Below are 7,811 nucleotides of genomic sequence, written 5' to 3' on the forward strand. Positions count from 1 at the left end.
AAATAAATAATAAAAGTAAATTAAATATATATATAAATAAAAACTATAATGCTAATAATTAAAAAATAGGAAAAAGGGCAGGCCACGGTGGCTCAGCAGGCAAGAATACTTGCCTGCCATGCCCGAGGACCCGGGTTCGTTTCCCAGTGCCTGCCCATGTAAAAATAAAATAAAATAAAAAATTTTAAAAAATTAAAAAAATGTATAAAATAGGAAAAGTATATTTAAGAAAAAAAAAAAGCTAGGCAGATAGGGAGTTTGCCAGACTGCACTTACCACTTCTTCACAGCAGGTGGTGCTCCTAAAGTACCTCTTCCCCTCTCTGACTGCAGCAGCCGGCTAGGAATATGACGTGCACAGCAGGGGTGCTAGTCCTAACACATGGGACAGAAGAACCTTGCAGCACCCTGCAGAGGAGCTGATCGCAGCACCTGATGGGAGAGCTATTTGCAGCACCCAGCAGGGTGACTGATCCCAGCATCCTGGATTGTGGCTTTCCACTGTAGATGGCTAGGCACACCTCTGGGCTCCCCTTGGGCACCACGCAGGGCAGTTTCCCCAGCCAGCATCTGGGGTGAGCTTGAGCAGAGGGACTGTACACTTCCTTGGATATGCATTTCCTGGCACGCCCCCGCACACCCCCAGTGGTGGTCATGGCTGATCAGATCCACCCTGCTCTTGTCCTGATCTCCCTGCCTTTCTCCTCCCTATGAAATATTAAAGACCCTCTTCAGTTACTCACCCCCCAGGATGAAGTCCTAGTTGATTTTACCCTGTCCCCTATCTTGTTCTATGGAGCGGGGTGAATCCAGCCTACCCTACTCTGTCATCTTCCTGGAATTGATATAATTAATTTTTAGTTTCAGAATTGAAGAGAGCTGGTTCCATGTAGTTAGCAATTAAGAAAAATGTTAGTTTCCATTTCTCAAGTCAGTTGAGAAGTGTGGTATGTATTTTTCAATTTAAATTGCTATGCAGTTTTTCCGTTTTCTAAATTTCATAAGAAAAATGCATGTTAGCTAATATGATGTTCAGTTTAGCTTAACATTTCCTGAGCACCTACCACCTGATAAGCACTATGGTAGGCATTGAGAAGCCATAGAAGAAAAAGACACAGACTCATCTTTAGTGAATTTATAAGAATGATCTTAGCCTTTTGTTCAAAAATGAAGACATTGCTGGTTGACTTAGGTGGGAGTAGCAGAACCTGAGATCATGTCCTGGTCTGCTCTTGAGTCACCTTCTCCCACTCGTGACGTTTAAGACCTCCACATGCTCATCAAAAAACATAAAGCAGGGATTTGCTGTAACTCACTGCTTTTCACTTTCGAGATGAAGTAGAATTAATTCCAAACTGAGTTTTAAGTTTCCCTCCTCTAGAAAATAGTGAAGGACAAAGGTCCTGACTATCTTAGTGTGCAAAAATAATTTGCCTAACTATAATAAATCTGTAGTGTTGTCCAAAAGTCACTATTTCCCAAGTTGTTTACTAGTGGCCTTTCTTGGTCCACATAGAAGCTTCATTGCCAGTTTTCTTTCCTCCAGAACATTCTCATGAGCTTTGACTGAAGTTTATTCCTGAATATTTATTTGCTACTTCATTACTCTGAGAAATACATTGTTTTCTGCCAGCTTGAGAATCTCAGCTGTATGTTAGGTATATGAATCATTTATCATGTACACAGGTAGAACTAGTAATCCTAGAAGTGCTTCCTTTATAAACTACAAGATTTTCTATTGATAAATTGTGCCTCTCCTCCACCTACAATGTCTTCCTACTGCTGACCTACTTAAAACATTATTTTCTTGAATATTAGCCTTCTTCCCAACCTAGTCTTTGAGATATCATTTATATCCAGGTCCTTATATTTTATTAAAGTATATAATAATATGACAAGATTTATATGATTTTACTTGAGTGTTATGCCATTGTCAGTCATCCAATTAAGTTGTGAAATGCTTCATTATTCTCTGTTATGATAAATATTTCAAAATTCCCTCTCTTCGCATACTGTGGAGGTTGCTCTTACAAAAGCTTCAGTTAGACCTTGCTATACCTATCATATCCTGCCAACCCCCAACCAGAACCATTCCAGCCAATCCTAAAGAATGCCTAGGGCAATATATAAGATTCCACAAAGGTGCCATGCACTAGATTAACTTTTCAGAAGCCTGCAACCTCAAGATTGGGCCCTGGTCCAGATAAGCCTTGAAACCTAGCCCAGCCTCTCCAGAACGTCAGATAGTTTCTTCTCACAACCCTACATTAGTGACAGATCCTTCCAATATGAGAATTTTAGAACTACCATAGCCCACACACCCCTAAAGAGAGGGATGGAAAAATCGAAGGTGATGGTGGAGTTATACATAGAAGATAGAAATTAACAAAGGAATATGAATGCTGAATCATTAAATTGATATCTCTTTTAGTCTCCAGTATTTTAGAGCAGCTAGAAGTAAAAACCTAAAATTGTGAAATTGTTACCCATGCCAAACTCTGAAATATGTTCTGCAACTAATTGTGGTGCTGTGCGTTGAAATTTATAGCTTTTGTATATGGTATTTTTCACAAAAAAAAAAAGAAGGAAAAGAATTAAATTGTGATGAGAGAAACATATTTAAGCCTTTTAGTCTCAAAGGTTCTGGAGCAGCTAGAAGGAAAAATGTGAGATGATGGTATGGTAGCCCATGACATACTCTGGAATCTGTCCTGTAACTACTTGTTGAAGGGTGCTTTGAAAACTATTACTTTTTTATTTCTTTGCTTTGTATACATGTTATGTTATATTATACAATAAAAAAAGTTTAAAAAAATATTCATAGCAGTAGAATTGGAAACGTAAAAAAAAAAAGGAAAATTATAGCTGTTGTCCAGAGGATGGATTTTCTTTCTTTATCAATAGATATGTGTTCTTATTTTAAATGCTAAGGAAAAACACTAGCTTTCCTATATGTAATTCTTTTTATATTTATTTTTTCAAGATAGCTTGGTTTCAGTATACAGAGGCTTTTTACATTAAAGCTTTAAAATGTTGCACTCTTAAAGTTCATTCCTAGTGAAATAAAATTTCATTAAATGTAAAAAAGAAAAAAATTCCCTCTCTTCTTATATATTTTTAGTTCTGAACCCTAAGCAGTCTTTGGTTTTTCTTCCAGTGATGTTTTAATTCCTGTACTTATCTTCCATTTTATATCAGTTAGACCCAACCTTTTTCTCTAAGTTCTAGTTACCTTCCAAATTATTGCTGTTGTGAATATTATAGCTTTCTTTTTAATGCTAACTGTAAATTGACACATTAGATCTTTGCTTTCGTCTCAGATCCTGTCAGTGAAGCTATTAAAGAACTTCTTAAGAGTTCTGCAATTTATGTTTCTTTCCCTAAATATTTCACTTTTATTTCTACAACATTCACTTTTATCATTGGTAGACCTGTATTCTAAAATTAGCAGTATCTCATCTACAGTAGTTAAAAGCATGCATTCATCACTGAAGCTCTGTTAACTTTTAATTTTCAGCCCTCAAGTTTCACAGGTCAGTAACTTTACTATTCTACCTTGTGGGATATCATATCTCATTCTTTATAGCATGCTGATCTCTTTAGCTCAGTGATTTAGTAATTGTTTTATTGAAACTAGAAACAAGATTTATGGCTTTCACATAATAGTTCTTGAAAAATGTACCATTCAGAGAACACCAGTCACACTAACAAGAATCATGAGATGCTCATTTGCTATGTCACAATGATTACATAACTAGAATGTTACTGTGTTTTCCTGAGGAAAATTCTTAAGATACTTTGTAATGGTGCAATAGCCATGAAATAAGCATAGAGTTTCTAATGAGGTGGTGGTTTGTTTTCTATTCATTTATGCTAGATTTTATTCATAAAGTTTGTACATGTTCTTTTTCTAGATCATTGACCCTGAATTCCAAACAATGTATCTAAAGTTTTGATTATTTTTAATTGTATTCGCCTTAAAGGAATGAATAAGGAGTAATTAGAGTGTTTATACAACCATTAAAATTTTTAAGATAATTTTATATTAACCAACTAGGACCTCTCAATGTGTGATACAGAGTAAAGGGAAAGGCACATGAAATCACAACTCTGCTGCTCTGACGGTGTGCATTTGGGCAAGGCATATTCCTCTCTGATCTTTAGTTTCCTCATCAATAAAGTGGGGCTAGGGCGGGCCGCGGTGGCTCAGCGGGCAAGAGTGCTTGCCTGCCGTGCCGGAGGACCCCGGTTCGATTCCCGGCCCCAGCCCATGTAAAAAACAAACAAACAAACAAAATATAATAAAACAAGAAAATGTTTAAAAAATGTTTCCCTTCCATCCTTCCTTCCTTCTCTCTGTCTTTCCTTCCTTTCCTCCCTCTCTCTTAAAAAAAAAAAAAAAAAAAAAAAAAAAAAAAAAAAATAAAGTGGGGCTAATTATAACCCCCTGGTAGGATTGTTGCAAAGAATGATACATAAGTCTCCTGGCACTCTGGGTAGACATTCAATAAATAACACTATTGTTATTATATTGTTATTTTTGTTTTTCAGATTCATACCATTACTACAGGAGAGAACTTGGTTCCTCTTATACAGTGGAATGGGGGTTGGTGAAAATCTTTTTTCCTTCTCCAGAATTCACGTGAACCAGTTCTTTCTTGGGACAGACTATATTCAGACAGCAAGTTGTCACCAGCAGAAGAAACTTGTGACCTTTATTAACAAAGGTGAATTAACTTAATCAAGAGGGTTTATGTAGTTTATCATTGAATCTAAAACTTTCTGTGTCTAGCTACCCTGTCAGCAGGCCTATAATTCCTGCCTTTGCTATATGCATGTATTGTAAGCCAGCAGGCCTACATGGTGAAAATGTACAGCAGCTTAGAGGTAGAGGTAGACTAGGTGGTGAAGACATAGGCTCCTCTGGGAATCTAAGGATACTCTTATCACTTAAAAACAGAGACAAAAATATCTCAAAGGAGTCCTAGCCTCTCTGTTTATTCTCCACAAGGGTAGGGGTCTTTTACTAATTTGGGGCTCTGGTTAATTAATTCAGGCATCTCTAGGTAGCCTCTTCAGAAATATCCCAGCCACCTATACTACCACTAACACAAATCTTGCCCTTCTGACTAGCTTTTACCCTTTTCACCATGTTTACTTTACCCTGAAAAATTCTAGTCTTTTCTGTTATAACCTCTTAGGTTATATCCTTCAAATTTCAACCTCTTAGGTGATTTTTGGTAACAGAACCAGTGAAACAAGTGAAAATCCTCACAGTACTTCCGAGGAGAATTGTTTTGTCTTTGTAATAGCCTAACAAATAAATCTGAATTTTCTATATTACTGTGCTCTCATTCTTGCCTAAAGCCATTGGGAAGTTAAAAAAAAAAAAGAAACTCTGGCAAAAGTTGAAAATCTTCTTGGTTTTATTTTCATTCACTTTTGTTGACTTATGGGGTGAGCACATGAACATGAAATAAGGGCTTCTGAAAAGTATTCAGTATGGTACAGATTTCGCACATTTCAAGGGATTTCTCTACTTGGATCAGGATCAGTTTTTTGATAAGGATCTTGTCAACTCTCATCTTTCAGCTTTCACTGACACTGACCGTGACCTTATAAATTATAAGGCTAATTTATAATTATGGATTTATATGTGGACTTTTTTTTTTTTTTTTTAGGAAAGCCTGTTGATTTTATTAATTTCTTTGTCTTACAATCGCCCACAGGCCTGTTTTGGCAAGATGGTGTTCTAGAATGGATTTTTTTTTTATAATTTTTTGTTAATTAAAAGAAAATTACAAGAAAGAAACACAAACATTCTATAGGCTCATTCCGTTCTACATATATAATCAGTAATTCACAATATCATCACATAGTTGCATATTCATCACCATGATCATTTCTTAGAACATTTGCATCAATTCAGAAAAAGAAATAAAAAGACAACACAAAAATAAAACAAAAACAGAAAAATAAAAAAATGATTTTACATACCATACCCCTTACCTCTCGCTTTCATTGATGCTAGCATTTCAAACTGAATTTATTTTAACTTTGTTCCCCCTATTATTTATTTTTATTCCATATGTTCCACTCATCTGTTGATAAGGTAAATAAAAGGAACATCAGACACAAGGTTTTCACAATCACACAGTCACATTGTGAAAGCTATATCATTATACAATCATCATCAAGAAACATGGCTGCTGGAACACAGCTCTACATTTTCAGGCAGTTCCTCCAGCCTCTCCTTTACATCTTGGATAACAAGGTGATATCTACTTAATGCGTAAGAATAACCTCCAGGATAACCTCTCGACTCTGTTTGGAATCTCTCAGCCATTGACACTTTGTCTCATTTCACTCTTCCCCCTTTTGGTCGAGAAGGTTTTCTCAATCCCTTGATGCTGGGTCTCCGCTCATTCTAGAGTTTTTCTCAATCCCTTGATGCTGAATCTCAGCTCATTCTGGGATTTCTGTCCCACGTTGCCAGGAAGTTGTACACCCCTGGGAGTCATGCCCCATGCAGAGAGGGGGAAGGTGGTGAGACTGCTTGTTTTATTTTCTGGAGAGAGAGGCCACATCTGAGCAACAAAAGAGGTTCTCTTGGGGGTGACTCTTAGGCCTAATTTTAAGTAGGCTTGACCTATCCTTTGTAGGGTTAAGTTTCATATGAACAACCCCCAAGACTGGGGGCTCAACCTATAGCTTTGGTTGTCTGCACTGCTTGTGAGAATATCAAGAATTCAACTTGGGGAGGTTGAATTTTCCCCCGTTCTCACCATTCCCCGAAGGGGGCTTTGCAAATACTTTTCCACTCACTGATCAAATCACTTTGGGATTCATCGGGGTATCACTCTAGACAAACCAATAAAATCTAATGACCTACCCAAGGTTCCATGTACTTATGTTGTTCAACCAACTACATAAGTTATATTAGGAGATGCACTAGTCAATGTATAAATTTTGTACCAAATAAACATTTTTTTATTTAGTCTCACACATAAGTTGAAATTTTAAAATATTAAGTACCATCTATTTTCAGCACCCTGCAGTAATGACATTCCTTTGTTTTTCCTCATGCAAAAACATTTTTTAAATTTGTACATTTAGTCACTATCATTACACACTCTAGGCATTCCTAGATTATACCATCTCAGTCTTTAACGTCTGTCTTTCTTTGTGATTTCATTTATGTCCCCAGCCCTCCTCCCTCTATCATTCTCACATTTGGCTTTATTCAGTGTTCTAACATAATTGTATTACAGTTAGGTAGTGTTGTGCTGTCCTTTTCTGAGTTTTTATATTCAGTCCTGTTGCACAATCTGTACCCCTTCAACTCCAGTTACCCAATATCTTACCCTATTTCTATGTCCAGATGGTCTCTGTTACCAAGTTTATTCACTGTCAGTTCATATCAGTGAGACCATACAGTATTTGTCCTTTTGTTTTTGGCTAATCACATTCAGCATAAGGCCCTTAAGGTCCATCCATGTTGTTACATACTTCATAACTTTATTGTCTTACAGCTGCATAATATTCCATTGTATGTATATGCCACAGTTTGTTTAGCCACCTGTCTGTTGGTGGACATTTTGACTGTTTCCATCTCTTGGTAATTGTAAATCTATACTGTTTTCTCAGAATGTCATTTTTTTTTCATCACATAGTTGTATATTCATCATCATGATCATTTCTCAGAACATTTGCATCAATTCAGGAAAAGAAATAAAAACAAAAAAATTCATACATACCATACCCCATACCCTTCCCTTTTTTATCACTAGCATTTCAATCTACTAAATTTAT

At 36.5% G+C, this 7,811-nt stretch overlaps 1 protein-coding gene across 2 annotated transcripts in view; it reads left to right on the forward strand.

The window, feature by feature from the left end:
- Positions 1-5,339, forward strand: part of CLNS1A (chloride nucleotide-sensitive channel 1A) — a 45,470-nt gene extending 40,131 nt beyond the window's left edge. For both annotated transcript variants that reach the window (XM_077113475.1, XM_077113476.1), the window contains one exon: positions 4,551-5,339. The gene's annotated coding sequence lies outside the window, so the exon portion shown is untranslated. The remainder of the gene's footprint in view (positions 1-4,550) is intronic.
- Positions 5,340-7,811: the final 2,472 nt, after the last annotated feature.

The sequence above is a fragment of the Tamandua tetradactyla genome, chromosome 8 (genome assembly GCF_023851605.1).
Source record: "Tamandua tetradactyla isolate mTamTet1 chromosome 8, mTamTet1.pri, whole genome shotgun sequence".
In the NCBI taxonomy this organism is placed as follows: Eukaryota; Metazoa; Chordata; class Mammalia; order Pilosa; family Myrmecophagidae; genus Tamandua; species Tamandua tetradactyla.